The 17,172-nt window shown below is 32.2% G+C and overlaps 1 protein-coding gene across 2 annotated transcripts in view; it reads right to left on the bottom strand.

Annotated features, from left to right (window-relative positions):
- The window catches only part of LOC114349398 (netrin receptor UNC5C), a 1,236,422-nt gene that overhangs the window by 1,131,160 nt on the left and 88,090 nt on the right, over positions 1–17,172 (bottom strand). The window lies entirely within an intron of this gene.

The raw sequence follows: 17,172 nt of genomic DNA, 5'->3' as shown, positions 1-17,172 counted from the left end.
AGTGAGTTATAGGTAATTGAATGTTTATTTCTTTCGTTGAATACCCAAATCTAAGTATTCAAGCTTAAATACCGGGAAAATTTTGCATTTTATAACATAAACTTATTAAATATTTGTCAAAGTTTATAGAAATATCTATCAAATAAGCCCTCGAACAAGTTGATAGCATTAAAATTTATGCACCAAAAATGTGTCAAAATGTATCTTTTAAAATTTTTTCCAAAAATTTTTATTGTTTTTTTGTAAAAAACTCCGTCAATTTTTAAGGTATAAGGTTCACCTAAAAATTAATTAAAAGTTGATTTTAAGAGCTATTAAAAAACGTCAAAACTAGTCTTTTAAACCTCTTAGTTTTTTTTTTAAATAAAAGGTTAAATGGCCCCGGTCACATGATTCTCGCAGCAAAATTGAAATATTAAACGTTTCTATCTTGGTTAATTTTTACTCTACGGAAATAGTAAAATGGATAAAGTATTTGGAACGGAAAAAACTAAAATTTAGTTATATGTGATTTTTTACGTATATTGAGTATTTTTGGACTTATTATCAAAAGAAAATTAAAAGTACGATAATTTTAAAAATTCTAATTTTTTTAAATTATTTTTTTTTTCAAAAATATGCATTCTAAACCGATCAAAATTGTTGAAATCGTTAACTATGTTAACCTAAAGAAATTCGTGTGAGGATTACTACAAATTTTAATTTTTGTGGAAATGGCGTATGTTTTATTTTTCACTTTTTTCTAAAAAAATCGAAAGTGTTCTCTTATTTTCATCATAACTTGCTTAATTTTGATGCTATTAACTTGTACTGGAGCTCATTTGATAGGTATTCCGAAGTACTGTGACAAGTGCTTTACGAGTATATTTTATAAAATGCATCGTTTTCCCGTTATGTAAGCTTGGATACTTAGATTTGAGTAGGTACTTGTCGAAAAAAATATACATTCAATTACCCATAACTCACTTTGAAATAGCATTAGTTTAGTTCTTTAAGTGGGGAGTGTATTAAATTTTTTATTATCTTTAATTTTGGTAATAATAGCTTTTTTACAAAAAGTTACAGTTTTTGAGTAATACGTGAAAAACAGCTTTAAAACATGCATTTTTTTAAGAAAAAATAAAATCTTTGATATTTAATAACTCAAAAAGTATTGATTTATGTTAATAACTTTATATAACAAATTTTGCTTAGAAGTTGCCCCTCTATCGATTTCTGGTATTATTTTTAATAAAAAAAATTTCACGCCAGAGAAGGGGTGGCATCCACCCCCAGGGTAAAAGCGCAAGTTGGCATCATGTCACCTTTGTTCCTAGAAGTATCCTCCAACTACTCACCAATTTTCATGAAAATCGATGAAGGTTTAACGAAATCGGAGGTGAAAACCTTCAGTGACTCCACTAATATAATAAACTGGTTTCCAGGTCATAAAAGCCTTACGTGATATTTTGATCCTGGTTATTATCTCTTCATCAGAGTCACAATTTAATTTAACCAGTTGTCAAGCTATTTAAAATGGTTTCTAAGTTCTATCTCCTCTCCATTAAGAGAAATCGGACTTTGATCAATATTAATATTTCCAACTGCCATCCAATTTTTCTTTGAACTTGCTTCATCAAGAGATGGTACAAGAACTAATTGAGGATACAAAAAATGTAGATGTAAATATAAACATCTCGTTTATACCCGCCTGGTACCCAACCAGAACATCAGTATTGGTGAGCAAGAAATGGAACTCGTAGAGTTCTAAATATTAATACCTAGGACGTGAAATTATGATTCGCTTGGGTGGGCAGTATAGGTAAAACTAAGAGAAACTTTTAAAAGCATTAAGTTGCCCACATACCTGAAGAGAAAATGCGTCCTCTCAGTCTTGACATACACCAGAGATCAGGAGAAGAACCAAGGTGACTGACGTCATCGAAAGGATAGGCAGACTAAAATGGAGATGGTTAAGACACATAGCTAAAATGACAGATAGGCGGTGGACAAAGAGGTTATTGGAATGGAGACCCAGAGAAGACAAAAGAAGGGTCGGTCGACAACATACACGATGGACTGACGATTTAAGAAGGCTAAATAAAAACTGGATGAAAGCGGCGCAAAATAGACGGAGTTGTAAACACGAGGAAGAGACCCATGTTCAGCAGTGGATTGATGTTTCAGGCTGGATGATGATGATAATGATGATGATGATGATGATGAGATAATGATGATGATAATGAGCTGCTTTATTTTTTTTGCTTGCTGTATTGCAGATAACCTAAAATGTTAAAACTGTGAGAACGCCGCAAAGATTGAACCACCCCACACAATTTCTTTAAGAATAGAACAGAAGTGGACTAATAAAGACCACTTTAATAGCTATTTATATAACAAGGGAGGAAAGTGCTACTTTTCCTCCCGAAAATGAAGTTTACTGACCAACGCGTAGCGGAGGGCAGTAATCATTCAAGGGAGGAAAAGGCACTTTACTCCCATGTTATACATATGGTTTTTCCACCTTCCTCAAATTATTAACAAGTCATTTTTCATTTTTACTTAATTTATTTATGTAACTAACCAACAAAATTTATTAAAACTAAAACTAACAAGTAGGTTACGATCATTAAATAGTTTACAGGCTCACGGTTATTAGACTTTATTACGGTTGTCTTGTCCGACGGTGGTGGGGAGACTTATATTTTTGACTTTACGTCACAAGACTTTACATTCCCATATTTTTAAATGATTTTCGATCATTGAATGTGTGTTATTGTGTATATATGTGTATTATTTGTGTTATTATGAAATAATTAGACAAATAGTACACATTTTATCTTATACCGGGTGGTGAATCGTAAAAAGGGCCATAGGAAACTCGATGTAAATTCTGAATTGTTGAATTCCTGCTTCTCTAATTATGTTACATCAAAAGTCATGAGAGAATACTTGTAGAGAATTAAAATCTGTATTAAAATCAAAAGTTAAAATTGTTCTACGATTTAAATGCATTCCAAAATTTTGAAAAATATGATACATTTGCCACAAAAGGTATTGTAAAAGTAAGGCCACACGTTACTATTTAACTGACAGTGCTCACACCCTTGACCGAATAAAAAAATCTTTATTATTAATCCTTTCTCCGCAACTGAGGGTATCTTATCAACTGTATTGTTTTTAAACAATAGATGATAAAATAAAAATATTGACGTTTCAAAAATGTGAACATTATTGAATTGTGTGTGGCCTAAGTTTGGGCTGAAAACTAAAATGTATTGCATTTTTACAAAATTTTGGAATATGTTTAATTACGTAGACCAATTTTAATAGTTATTTCCAATACAGATTTCAATCCTCTACAAATAGTTTCTAATGTCTTTTGATGTACAATAATTATTAGGGAAGCTGGAATTCAACAGTTCAGAATTTTACATTGAGTTAATGCAAAATTTTGACGCATGTCAAAATTCTCAATGTGTTTTAATTGTATTCACTTTTTTCGAATCCTGAGAAAACTAATAAATATTTTTGAAAAATTTAAACTCAGAATGAAAGAATACATTATTACCGAGGGCTAAAAGTACCTGAAAACTTCTATAATGTTTATTTTAATAAGTTACAGGGCTGAAAATAAAGGAGAAGTGTGATATTTAATTTCAAATATTTCATTCAATAGAATCTGCTTGTTTATTCTAAGGGGCTTTCCGCCCTCGGTAATAATGTAATCTTGCATCCTGCGTTTAAATTTTTCTAAAATACTTGGTTTTCTCAGGATTAGAAAAAAATCATATTACGATTCAAATGACAGTAAACTCTCGTGACGTAATCTCACCCTAATGTTCATTGGTTAGTCGATTTAGGCAACCGTAGTAATGTCTAAGAACCGTGTTACAGGCTTACGTATCTAGGAGCCAATTTTTTTAAAATTTCACCTCGTTTAAACACACCTTTTACGTCAAAGTGACGTTACCAGTGGTGTACCTAGAATAGGTTGATTAAAATTAAAAAATCAAAATAATATAAATATATTTTACAAAATTAACAAAAATGCCAAGGGCCATGAGTTGTCGAGACATTATGCTAAATAAAAAAGAATTAACAAAATGGAAAGTATACAAAGAAGATTTTTTTGGAGGAGTTTGATATCGATTTATTTTATTTTTCAAAACGCGAAATTTGTGACAATTATTGACTTTTTGAAATTTTTTGACTTTGACATATATCAGATCCGTACGACACTGCAACTTTACTACAATATAAAAATTAAGGTGTAAACTATTCAGTGATCGTAACTGTACAATATATCTGTCAACTGTCAAATATAAGTCAAATTATTAATGTAAATATTGTTAAATCAAAATAACAATTTACTGTTTTTTACCATTCTGCAAAATACAGGGTGTTTTATAAATAAACGTTAAAATGTATAGAAACTTACGTAATAGAAAACAGAACTTGTACAGGGCGTCAATAAGTTATATTTCATGAATGTAATACCATGACGTCACTTTTACTTTTCCTCCCTAGAGAGGAAAAATTTTTCCTCCCCAGGGAGGAAAAGTACAACTTTGCTCCCTACAATCAGGTCCGGAAAAGTATACTTTCGGTAGAGGTAGGTGGAAAATGATATTCCCTTCTCTTTTCTAGTATATAAACATTTGTTTTTTACGAATTTCTTAAATATTTATGTTGATATGCTTACAGTTATTTCTTAGCGGGCCTTTTTCCAGTTTAAAGTTCTCTGAAACGTCCATGGTATGATTATGTGTAATTTTTGTAAACCGCATTCTACAAAATCTATGAATATCTATGAGACCCGACCCTGTATCGAAGATCATCGCCTATAACCTGCGCAGAAAGGCGTTTCGAATGCAACATCCACGAGCATTCGCCTGCAGATTAAATCTTTGAAAATAATCCACGCAAAACGTTGCGGATTCTCTTTCTTTTTGTTCGAAACGTCGCGGTACGATGATCATACCGCCACGGTCGGTCAAGTGCAACTATAAACAAAATTCATTAATTTAAATTACACAGTTTAGAAGGCATTTGTTTGATTTATTGTGGATATATGAATGGCTTTCTCTCCGCTTGTAAATGGCTGTTTGGAGAAGGAAGTATCTTCATTATGTCTATGAAAAACACGTGTAAGCGAGAATTAGTTGAGTATTTACTACCTAGCAAATTATAGTTATGAAAGTATTTCCTTGTTGTAGCTTCTACGATTTTATCAAATTTGTCGTTAGGAATAAACCAGGGATTAAATTTAACGTTTAACCGGCTTGAAAATCGAGTGTCTGGTTTTGTAACGTTGTAACTAAACAAGCTAATAGTTTTCATAATTGATCAGTAGTGTAGGAGCATTAAGAAATATTAAAATATATAAAATATACAGCGGCATGATAACTGGACGGGATTCTGCAGAAAGGAACCAAACCACAAATATGTATTTTTCCTATTAACAGTCTCATAGGTTGTAAAATACCCCGTAGGTACTTGTGCGGAAAAGAACCAAGCCACATACGATATATACCGTCCTCTATGAACGAAAGAACCAACCAACATTATCGTTGCAGCATGACAGCATTCTGCAGAAAAGATCCATGTGGGTTGGTTCCTTTATGCAAATTCACTTAAGTTATTTTGCAGAAGGGAACCAAGCTACAAAGTGGATTTTTTAAGACAACTGTTTTCTTGAATTCACGGGACTTCCAAATAGGTCTGGATCTCGCGTATGAAAAAAAAGTTGATTAATAGCAAGCTGAAAATTTGTTAATAGCTTAAGGGTGTCTAGTCGGACAAACTTTGATATATGGGAACACTGGAACAGGGGAAGTTTTAACTGTGGAACAGGTTAAAAATTTGGAACGGTCAGACCACGAAAACGGCACATGTATTTTGTCCGACAGAACAGACTTAAACTATTCGAACAGAGATTAAACTCTCATGCAAAAATCAGACTGCTATTTATCACCAAATGGGCGTTTTAATGAGAAACATGGGGGAGAAACATGTAGAATATGTAAAATGACAGGAATTATGACAGGTGATAAATAGCAGTCTGATTTTTGCATGGGAGTTTAATCTCTGTTAGGAGAGTTTAACTCTGTTCTTTCGGATAAAATAAATATGCCGTTTTCGTGGTGTGACCGTTCCAAATTTTTAACCTGTTCCACAATTAAAACTGCCCCTGTTCCAGTGTTCCCACATATCAAAGTTTATCCGACTTGACACCCTTGAGCTAATAACAAATTTTCAGCTTGCTATTAATCAACTTTTTTTTCATACGCGGGATCCAGACCTAAGAACAAATTATTCAATCCCAGTAATTTCATATTAACATTTTTTTAGATTATACGCCTGATTATGTACCTCAATAATGGAAAATAAATGTTATTTTGCAGAAGCGAACCAAGCCACAAAAGTGGATTTTTTTTAAACAACTGTTTTCTTAAATTCACGGGACTTTCAGAACAAATTATTAAATCCCAGTAATTTCATATTCACACTTTTTAGATTATACGCCTGATTATGTATCTTAATAATGGAAAATTAATGTTTGTTAACTTTGATTTCACTTAAGTTGTTTTGCAGAAGCGACCCAAGCCACAAAAGTGGATTTTTTTAAAACAACTGTTTTCTTGAATTCACGGGACTTCCAGATTTTAAAATCGAACAAATTATTAAATCCCAGTAATTTCATATTAACACTTTTTTATATTATACGCCTGATTATGTACCTCAATAATGGAAAATAAATGTTTGTTAACTTTGAATTCACTTAAGTTGTTTTGCAGAAGCGAACCAAGCCACAAAAGTGGATTTTTTTTAAACAACTGTTTTCTTGAATCAAGCAGTATGATGTGTTAAATTAAATCTAATGCATATCGACGGTTGAAAGGCAAAAGTTACCAAACGCCAATTTGGCGATATTGACATATATATATCACTGAAATCAGAAAATTTTTCTGCGTCGATTGGTGGTATCCTCATGCGGCTACGATGAAGTTTTTGTCGCTTGGTTACTTAAAATAATTGACATTTTTAACAATTTTCGGCGACCAAGCGACTAGAATTTTGTAAATTTAAGAACAACTTTCATTTGGTACCTCTTCCATTTGAATCATTTACAGTTAGTAAGTTTTTATTAGATTGTATTTTAAATGTTTGGGCGCGTAGTGATTTTTTACAAACAATATCTAGAGTTTTTAAAATGCTTAAGAAATTTTACCCTACCCGAAAATTTTGTTTTTGTCATTTATTACTTTTTTTCGCACATTAATTGAATACCATTTTTGTTTAGTTGATTATATCGAGATGTAACTTACTCAGAAAAGATCAATAGTTCCTTCTTTCTACCGAAAATAGGTCGAAGTTGTCGCTTGGTAATAATTTACCTGCCGTTTTTTTATGTTTTTGTTGCTTAGATATAATATTATATTTCTTTAAAAAGGAAATTTTAAAAGAAATTTTATCATTCTTACACGTAACCTGTTCCGCCGTTTAGATGGGCTCCAAATCATAGTTTGATTTGTAGTTAGTAACAGAATACCGGTCAGTGTGCTTCGAAATTGTGGAATAGCTAAATATAATGGAGAGTAGAAAACGAATACATAACATCCTAAACCTAGCTCTAGCAAGAGCAGGGGCATCTACCAAAGATTTACCTGCGGTAAGTCCCCATATTTATAATATTTTAGTGTTTCTTATACCATATTAGTGTTTGGTGTTACTAACTTCTTCTTCTTCTGTAAGTGCCGTCTCCTAATCGGATGTTGGATATCATCATCACTATCTTTACTCTATCTACCACTGCTCTGAATAGTTCTATAGAACTGCTTTTAAACCAGTCCCTTAAATTCTTCAACCATGTCACTGCCTTCTTCCTATACTCCCTCCGCCTCTTATATTTCCCTGTATTATCAGTCTTAGCATTTCATATCGCTGTCTCCTCATTGCGTGCCCCAGAAATTGTAACTTTCTTATTTTTAATGTGTTTATTATTTCGGATTCTTTAACCAATTCTCGCAATACTTCCGTGTTCGTTCTCTTCTGTGTCCATGCTATTCCAAGCATCCTTCTGTAACACCACATTTCAAATGACTGTAGCTTATTTACGTGTTCTTGTTTTAATGTCCAGCTTTCAAGTCCATATTGCAGTATCTACATAAGCTAAAGTCTTTGTAGCAGATAACTGTTTTCATTTTTACAAACGCTTTACTGTTATATAAATAGGTCACTTGTACTTAATAGAAATATCTTAACATTTGCAAGTGTAGCAGTATGCCAAGAAATCAGTAAATATTTCAAATAAGAAATTTATACATTTCACTGATCATGCATGTCGTATAGATAAAGATGACACGATTCAAAGTAAAATTTGTTATTAATATGATAATTACTGTATATTATATTTTTTAGTTTTCTAGTTAAACCATTTTACCTGTTACAAAACATGAATGATTTTCGGATAGGTCATATTTCTGAAAATAAATTCAAAAATTTATCGGGTTTAGTCAATTTTACCAGTTCCGATAATAAAAATTAGTCGCTTTCAGTATTTTTTTCCAGTTGAAGGTAAAAAAATATAGTCGGTTGGTAACTTTTTCCTGGTTGCGATTTAGCAGAAAATATTACTAACCGACACTATTTCATAAAGTATTAAAAAAATAGATAGTCTACAAAGGGTAGTTTATAAAGTATCTAAACTGCATTTAAAGTTCGTTGGAATTATGACAATAAAACCACTTAATCATGTTTTATGAATTTTTTTCCAAATTTTCAAACTTTAAACCGCTCTAGTGTAAAGTTAGCCAAATGTCGCTTGGTCATTTTTGCCTTTCAGCCGTCGATATATTGACGATTTTAATGTTAAACCATGATTTTTTTAAATAGACAATTTTAAATTTTATCGTAAAGTTTTTGGCTAATATGTCAGTCTTAACAAAGTGTGGTTTGGATCCTTTCTGCAAAATCCCGTTCAACTGGCCTAATAACCCAGAACGTCCGGGTTCGAGTCCCGGCACAGACAATCCATTTTCATTTCTAAAAATGATAGGAGCTGTTCACCGTGCCGCGGAGAGTACGTTAAGCCATCGGTCCCCCTGGGCTAGTGTGTAGTGTGTACATCGACAATAGTTACTAGAAACAGGGTTAAAGATGTAGATGGCCTTCGGAACCTGTCCGAAAGGATCTCCCCGGCAAAAATGCCATACGATATTATTATTATTATTCCAACAGATCGGGTGTTTCCAACTTTTTATACAGCTGTGCAGATTACTATCTTTCCTTAACAATAGCTATTGTGCGATTTGCCTTCCTATCTACTACCTTCTATATCTCCTTATATGTATTATCAGAAGACAGAATATATTATCAGAAGAAAGTCACAGGCTGACCCCATAAACAAATTACACCCAACATACAAATAAATGGTATCACCGTTCAAAGTTCCCAAAGCTTCATATACCTGGGCAGAGAGTTAAATAGCCAGCTAGACCACTCAAAAGAAATTAGAAGAGCATTAAAATGGCAAGGTCTGGTTTCAACAACATGCATAAATTGCTTTGCAACCCCAAGCTGTCAGTCACAATAAGATTAAGAACACTAAAGTGTTATGTGTGATCTCTATTATTGTATAGCTGTGAGACCTGGACATTAAAACAGTATGATGTCAACAAATTGAATTCATTCGAAATATGGATGTACCGCCGAATGGTGGAAATAAGCTGGTCCAGCAGAACTACGAATGAAGAAGTACTGGAAATAATGAATATACGTCCTAAACTGGTCAATACAATTAAAATTAGAAACACGTCATATCTAGGACACATAATGTGCCATAGGGAATTTGAACAGCTCCAGGTAATATTAGAAGACAAAATCTAAGGTAAAAGGGGTATAGGAAGAAAGAAAAAATCCTGGCTCCAAAACATCAGAATGACTTAATGACACAACAGGAAATGACTTAATTCATCAAGCCCAGAACAGAGAGAAATTTTGCCATACTGATCGCCAACTTCAATAGAGAAGGCACTTAGGAGAAGGATATATCCTTATCCTCCTCTGTTTCATAGTTGCCATACCTTTTTATAGCCTCTTTCTTCTCTCTAACCTTCTGTTGCACTTCATAATTCATCTGTTACAATCACCAAGTTCTCACCAAGCTCACGGCTTTGTCTCTAGGAAGCCGTTCAGTAGTAGCGAAATCAGAAGAAAATGTAAAATATAGAGGAGGTATACACGAGTGGACACTAAACAGAAAAAAGATAGGGACAATCACATCAGTAGAAATGCGGCCACACGGAAGAAGTAGAAGAGAAAGGGAGGAAAAAGAAGTCAAAGAAGATCTTCTGTCAGACCATCTTTTTGTCATGTTTATACAGATATCAATAACAGAACAAATAAAAAAAAACTTATCCTATATTTCTAAATTTTGAAGATTATTTCAATCATAGAGATTCTGACCAATAGAAACATACAAGAATAAAAATTACAGCGGGAATATTTTTCGATAATTTCCCGTCGTCAAGTATTACGTCAGATGCCCTTCGTTGTTACGCAAAAATGAACATTCAGTGACATTAATGACAATTAATATTTTACAACTTGTCAAATACAACGCCATGAAAAGGTTTAGTAAATATTCACGCGAAGATATCAATAAAATATTAGTTAAAACGATTTAAAAAACAGTTTTATTCATGAAAGAATCTTACCGAATTGCACTCGAGCTCTTAAAAATTACCGGTTTGTTTTGCCCTCGCGACACTTTCACATAATTAAACCTGTCAAATTAAAACCGTCAAAGTGACACTCGGGATACAAATAGATAATTTTGGAGCTTTAGTGTAATTACTACTGATAACTTCATAGCATTTTACAAATTAATTTTGAAATTCATTTATTATTGTTTACAACCTTAGAAGGAACAAAAGCACTAATAAAACGTTTTAACTACTTAAATTAGTTCAAACGACATTTCGAAAACGAATCCCTCCCACTGGCGCTCCCCAACGAAGAAAAATATTTAAGATATCATTATTAATGACGATATATATCACCCCATGCTCCTTTATATTTGTTTTTCTTCGCAAAGAGACGCAAACAAGCGATATATTACCGGATTACGGTGGAAATCCAATTTATATCTCATTTGTATCAGCCGAGCTGCCTAAATTACTCAATCATTGTACCTGTACTACGATATTTTATACTTGAGTTTCACCTCAAGGCGTATTTGATCATATTTTTAAAATTCCGGAGGTGGGACAATGTCGCTCGATCGGGAAGGTGAAAGGGAAACGATATTATAATGAGACCATTTTCAATATGTACAAAATAGAAAAAAAAACACTAAGAATTAAAAAAAAAGAATGTGTGTATACTTTGTACGCATGTAAGAAGTTATACTTCTATAATATGATTTCAACAAAATAAATATACTTTCAACAGGTTATTTGTATTTTATTTAAAGATTAAACTAATTTTTACTTACTACTTTCCAAAATTTTTTATTAAAACAATACCAAAAATTAAAAAAAAAATTAGAAAACAACCGGATTTGAACCGGGAACTTCTCTATGTGCAGTCGAACGTGGAACGCTCTACCACTGAGCTATACTCCTTTTGTTTATAGCCCAATAAATGACCGTTTTGGAGTGTAATTTCCAGGGGCAACTCCGAATTGCATGAAAATTTGGATTTAGGTTCTACTTACCCTCCACATCAAAGTTGAATTTGTGCCGTTGGTTGCTTTTACTTGGGGGGTGACATTTACCCCTTCTCGGGGGGTGCAAAACGCGTGTTTAAAATAAGGCTAAAAATGGATAAACTGACTTATTTTAAGCACCTTTTGATCTATAAAGTTTTTTTACGTAAGTCAATACTTTTCGAGTTATTCGCGATTTAAAATGTTGATTTTTCGACAAAAAAAAACTACGGTTTCAGACAGTTTTTCCCAAATAAATCAAAAAGTAAATATTTTATCGAAAGAAATATTTTAAGCAAAAGTGTAGCCTATAAAAAAACTAAAAAAAATGGTGTACCAGTAAAGTCTACAAATTGAGTAGAAGCAAAATTGTAGCTCATAAAAAATACGTTCTTATTCGTCTAATTCCAAATCGAATAATTCAACGCGAAATCACCTAAGAAAGAAGCGTTTTTCGGGAAAACCTTTTTACATTTTTAAAGTATCGAAAAAAGCTTATTATTTGTTTTTTACAAAAGTTAACAACATCAAAAATAAACGAGTTACACTGAAAAAAATGATGGCCCTTTTTTTTGGTAAAAAAAAATCGTGAAAACCTCCCTCTATTTAGCACCCTAAATTAATCGTTTGGCTTTACCGTCTATTTTAACTGTATATGTATTGTTTATATGATCTGTAAGTTTGATTGGTTTGAAGTGCTTATTTTTGAAAACATTTTGTTTTATAGTAAAAAAAAATTTTCTAAAAATTTTTGAAAAATTCCATTTTTTTAAAATAACTTAAAAAGTATTAGTGATAAGAAAAATCTTAAGGAGTAAAAAAATGTAGGTTTTGCTATTATAAATATGCTAGTTTCATTTTGTTTCTCCGTAAGACAAAAATTGGTTAAGATATGGCTGTTCAAAATTTGCATACACTCGTGATTAGGAGCCCATTGAAGTTTTCTCAATTATAACCCTTTCAAAAATAAACACTTTAAACCGGTGAGACTGACAGATCATATAAAAAATAGATAGGTAAGTAAATTGTTTGTATAACGGTAGCGATTAATTTTATTTGGGGAGCTAAACACGGCGAGATTTTCATGATTTTAAAAAAAAAGGGGGCCAACTTTATTTTGAGCGTAACTCGCTTATTTTTAATGCTAAAACTTTTTTAAACAATTAAAACAAAGCTTTTTATAAACACTTTAAAAAAGTTTAAATGGGTTTTTCCCGAAAAGTGCTTAATTTTTCGGTGATTTCACCTTAAACTATTCGATTTGGAATTAGACGAATAAGAACGTTTTTTTCATGAGCTACAACTTTGTTTTTATTTGATTGATAGACTTTACTGATATACCATTTTTTTGGGTTTTTTTTTACAAGCTACACTTTTGATAAGAATATTTTTTTCGATAAAATATTTACTTTTTGAGTTATTTGCGAAAAACCGTCTGAAAACGTAGTTTTTTTTCAATGGAAAATAACTCGAAAAGTATTGACTTAAGTAAAAAACTCTATAGAACAAAAGTTGCTTAAAATCAGTCAATTTATCCATTTCCGGTCTTATCTTGAACGTATGTTTTTTCACCCCGAGAAGGGGCGACTGTCACCCCCCAAGTAAAAGCAACCAACGGCACAATTTCAACTTTGAAGTGGAGGGTTTTTCAGACATAGTGACAAACAAACCAAGTAAAGTATAAAAATACTTTATAAATATTAATTACTATCTTATTCCCGAGTCCCGAGGAAGACAAATCCAAAGACATTGCAAGTCTGGTCTTGTTGTTCTTGTTAATTTCATTAATTAGCCTTATTATCTGATGGTCTATTTGTTCAGCTTGTAATAAATTTAAGATGTAATTTCGCCTCACCTTGTCAAAAGCACTTTTTAAATCTACCACAAACCATACATACTCATAGACGTTTCACGTAAATTGTCAAGGTCAAGACAGCAAATTAGTTACCATTCCAATCCAGAGATGTCGCTGTCAGTCAATTCTCTTGTCATATTTAACAACTGACAGTTGAAAATTAAATTAATTCGTTATTTACTTTTTATTTTACAGTTTGTGGCATGTTTGTGGCTTAATTGTTTTATTATAGTGGTGTTACGTTTTTAATTAGATTTAACCACAATTTTAATCAATTGTATTAACCTCCTCTCCGTTTTTATGAGTAGAATTTTTAGTTTACATTGATCATCCCGTGTTGTGTTTCTCCACATTAAAAAAAAACAATATAATAGATCCTGAAACAGTTTATTCCAATAGACAAGTGTGTCATCAACATTTCGGGCCTATATATTTTTGGAAGTTTGTAAAAGATTATAAAGGTATTTATCTAAACAATCATCCTACAAGATTCTTTCAAAAATTTTCATTCAACTCAATATTACACATCAGTGCTTTCACGTGACACATGGCAGTAGTGTTTAGCATTTTAAAAACAAATTGGAATATTTGAAGTTTTCAGTAAATCATTGAATAAAACATTGAATTATCTTTCTGTTGTTTTAATTTCCTGCGAAATTTCATCAAAAATCCCGCAAAATTTATAATTTGAAATTCCCATGTAACTAAAATTTGTCAATTTAGTTCCCATTCCAATCAAGAGATGGCGTTAATTCGATCCGAAAGATTAACATGGCCGTGAAACGTCTATGAGTATGTATGGTTTGTGAAATCTACAAAGCTCATGTATGCTGGTTTTCCATATTCAATAGACTTTTCTACTATTTGTAGAGGTAAATTACATATGTTAGGAGTTAAGTTACTCATTGGACAATAAAAATAACGTGATTTTATGAAAAACAAGCTGAAAATACGAGCATTGTCATAACGAAAACTTTGTATATTTACGTATTTTAATTCATAATATGGAAAATTTCTATTATGAAAAGTAGTTTAGGTTTAGAATTAATAATTATGTTTTAATGTGCAATTATATCATTCTAATTTAAATGTTATGAACTATAAAGGTAGTTTACTCTTGATCGAAATTCATACTTTTTATATACCTCGTATAAAGTTAATAAAATTTTATACAAGGTGTCCCAAAAGTATTGGAACGGTCGAATATTTCGCGAACTAAACATCGGATCAAAAAACTGAAAAATACGTGTTCAATCATTTTCAAAAATCTATCCAATGACACCAAACACCAACCTCCACTACACCCCCTGGAGGTGGGGTGGGGGGTAACTTTAAAATCTCAAATGGAAACCCCTAGATTTTTTGCAGATTTGGATTCGTTACGTAAAAGTAAGCAACTTTTATTCAAGACATTTTTTCGAACTGTGGATAGATGGCGATATAATTGGGAAAAACGATTTATCCTGATACCATGGGTAAGTTATAGAAACGGTCTAATATCTCGAGAAATACACTTCCAAATGAGAAACTAAACAAATTTTTTTAATACTTTTCGAAAACCTATCGAATAACACTAAACATAACCCTCCAACCCACCCCCTGGAGGTGGGGTGGGGGGTATCTTTAAAATATTAAGTAGCAACCCCCACTTTTTATTACAGATTCGGATTTGTCATGAAAAACTAAGCAACATTTATTCGAAACATTTTTTAGAATTGTTGATAGATGGCGCTTTAATTGGAAAAATACGATTTATTAGCGCCATCTATCAGCATTTTTAAAAAATGTTTCGAATAAATGTTGCTTAATTTTTCATGACGAATTCGAATCTGCAATAAAAAGTGGGGGTTGCTATTTAAGATTTTAAAGTTACCCCCCACCCCACCTCCAGGGGGTGGGTTGGAGGGTCATGTTTAGTGTTTATCGATAGGTTTTCGAAAAATATTAAATACCTGTTTTGTGGTTTCTTATTTGGAAGTGTATTTCTCGAGATATTAGACCGTTTCTATAATTTACCTATGGTATCAGGATAAATCGTTTTTCCCAATTATAGCGCCATCTATCCACAGTTCGAAAAAATGTCTTGGATAAAAGTTGCTTACTTTTACGTAACGAATGAAAATCTGCAAGAAAAACTAGGGGTTTCCATTTAAGATTTTAAAGTTACCCCCACCCCACCTCCAGGGGGTGTAGTGGGAGTTGGTGTTTGGTGTCATTGGATAGATTTTTGAAAATGATTGAACACGTATTTTTCAGTTTTTCCATCCGATGTTTAGTTCGCGAAATATTCGACCGTTCCCCTACTTTTGGGACATATTATGATGCTTGCATCATAAATCTTAGAACATGAAGAGCTTTTTATGAAGAATAACTTTTATTTGTCAAATTAAAAATAAAAGAGTTATAAATAAAAATTTTCTTGGTATCCATAATTTGAGAAAAATCTTCAAATATTTTTTTCCATTAGAAGGATGTACACAGACACAATACTGGCTAGTGATTTCAGTCAATAATTTTGCCAATTCGACAAAAAAATAATTTCTAAATAGTTAATAATTATTACTAAATAATTAGTAATTTTGCCAATTTTGGCAAAATTCTCGAAAAAACAAAAAAATTACCCTCTACAATCACTAGCCAGTTGTGTCGACTAGGTATACATAATATTTTAATTTTATAGCAAATGATGGAACAGTCCATTTATCATAAAGGGGAGGCCGTATTTATACTGGTATAAACCTTTTTAAAACTGTTAATAAATTATTGCTTTTAAAATATTTATACTCAAATTGTATTTTTGAACATCTTATTTATTTTATATAATAATTAAATTCACTATGAAATGTCATTGATGGTTTATTAATACTTAATTTAAAATTTAGTTTGACATTCACGAAGTGTCAAACTTAAATGTAAATAACCTATGCATGGCAAATCGAGATTTAAAAAAAAGCAGCCTACTTCCTAATCAACCATTTGAGCTGACGTTTAGTGCGTCTGTAGGAGATAACCGGATTGTGACGTCACATTTTAGACTTTGAGGTCGATTATCTCGAAGACGGTTAGATATATCGAAATGCCGTTTGCGGATTTGGATTCAGAAGGCAAAACTACATAAGAATCCATCGATACACCTGCTCTACGTATTGCAGGAGCGGCAACGCAATAACACACAGACTTTTGAAAATTTATAAACGAAAAGTTTTCGTTGAAAATGTATCTCTAATCCCACACGCACGCCAATGCATGCAAAGACATTCTGAAATTAACTACCAACAACCAGAAGTTGAGGTTAGTTGCTTTAATGTTAAATGCTCCACGTGTGGGTAGACAGTAATATTTTTTTTTTCAGAGGAATCACCCAAAGCGTTTCTTGATTTTAAGATACAAGAGATAAGCAGGACGTACTAATGAGGAAAGACGAAGAGGTCTTAATAAACAAGAAAAATGATGTAGGTGCGTATTTAAGGTCGGTAACAATAATTTAGGAACTACAGGGATGGTTGGAAAGAGGAAATTTTTCGAAAAGTGTATTTTGAAAATTACTGTCCATGTGGAACTCGAAAAGCTGAACAAAATATTGAAAATAATGCCCATTGTCTGATTCCTTCCAGTGTGGATTGTA

The sequence above is a fragment of the Diabrotica virgifera genome, chromosome 3 (assembly GCF_917563875.1).
Source record: "Diabrotica virgifera virgifera chromosome 3, PGI_DIABVI_V3a".
Lineage (NCBI taxonomy): Eukaryota > Metazoa > Arthropoda > Insecta > Coleoptera > Chrysomelidae > Diabrotica > Diabrotica virgifera.
Note: the sequence above shows the minus strand (reverse complement) of the source record. Positions and strands in the feature narration are given on the sequence as shown.